At 41.2% G+C, this 1,314-nt stretch overlaps 1 non-coding gene across 1 annotated transcript; it reads left to right on the top strand.

The window, feature by feature from the left end:
* Positions 1 to 661: 661 nt before the first annotated feature.
* On the top strand, positions 662 to 735 carry trnan-guu (transfer RNA asparagine (anticodon GUU)). The gene has a single exon. It is a non-coding gene; the product is annotated as a tRNA-Asn (tRNA).
* The last annotated feature ends 579 nt before the right edge of the window (positions 736 to 1,314 follow it).

Raw genomic sequence — 1,314 nt, 5'->3', positions numbered from 1 at the left:
ACAAGCTCAGCAAAACGCAAATAGATCATGTCCGGCTCACTGCACCTTCGAGTAGCATTTACACAACACCCGAGTGATTCACAAACAAAATTCACACCAACTTTCCAAAACTTTTCATTGAAAAATTCCTCCATTTGGTTGAAAAACTGAGTGTTGTGGATCTGGAAATAAGCACCATGGGATTTGTGTTACGCAGTGAGTTGTTTCCCATGGTTAGCCCTCAGGTTTGCAATTCCATTTGTGTGACATATTGAAGCGAATCTTGCATCAAAATTAGGAGAAAACAAGGGAAATATTAAATCTTGGAACAAATCGTGAGGGAAATGGATCAAAATATTTGGAAGGAGGTGCAGCTGAGAATGGTGTTATTGATGATTGAGTGGAAAGTATTGGATCGCTGGGCTACCGGTTTTCATTTCCCTTCCCTCCTGTTGAATTCCTCCCTGTGATAAGAGACATGGATTCATTTTACCTGCGCGTTCATAGGAGAAAGGGAATAACCAACACACTACAGCAGTGCTGCGGGATCAACGGAACTAAAGAGACTTGTGTAGAATTGTAAACAGTGCGGTCATGCTGCAGTTCTGGAACAGGCTTTGCAGAAATAGAATTGTGGTCATTGACACACTAGTTTAGAATACATTTAACAGTTGCTACTGCAGTCTCTGTGGCACAATTGGTCAGCGCGTTCGGCTGTTAACCGAAAGGTTGCTGGTTCGAGACCACCCAGGGACGGAATTTTACTATTTTCTCACCATCAGCATTCACAGGCAAACTGTTGCGTGTTGGCAATGAGTTTGTGGGCGTCAATAAAAATAGTTTTCAATTGTTGCCGGCTGCACTGTTTTCTGGTGTTACCAACATTATTCAATGACGATTGACTTCAAACATATTACATACAACATTATATACGTGCTTCCATTATTCCATTAAACTTAAAAATTACAATCGAAACATGGACTTGTGGCTGAGCATTTGTTCCAATTCCATATCCCTGCTTCCATTCATTCCTGGATAGATCATAAATTTGTCGAACCCAGAGTGAAATGTGTTCAATGATGGAGCATCAGAACCCTCTGGCTCGAGAATTCCGAAGATTCACGAGGCTTTGAGTGAAGCAAATTCTCCTCATCGCACTCCTAAATCATCAGCGCCTGATCCTGAGATTGTGCTCCCGTGTTTTAGATTCCTGGATCAGGAAAAAATAATGCCTCAGCTTATCAGTGGTACCTATTCTTTCTCGTGAAAGCTGTTGAGATTTTCCAGCATTTTCAGTTTTTGATTCAGATTACAGCATCATCAGATTTTGCTTTT

This window comes from Mustelus asterias, unplaced genomic scaffold, assembly GCF_964213995.1.
Source record: "Mustelus asterias unplaced genomic scaffold, sMusAst1.hap1.1 HAP1_SCAFFOLD_296, whole genome shotgun sequence".
Lineage (NCBI taxonomy): Eukaryota > Metazoa > Chordata > Chondrichthyes > Carcharhiniformes > Triakidae > Mustelus > Mustelus asterias.
Note: the sequence above shows the minus strand (reverse complement) of the source record. Positions and strands in the feature narration are given on the sequence as shown.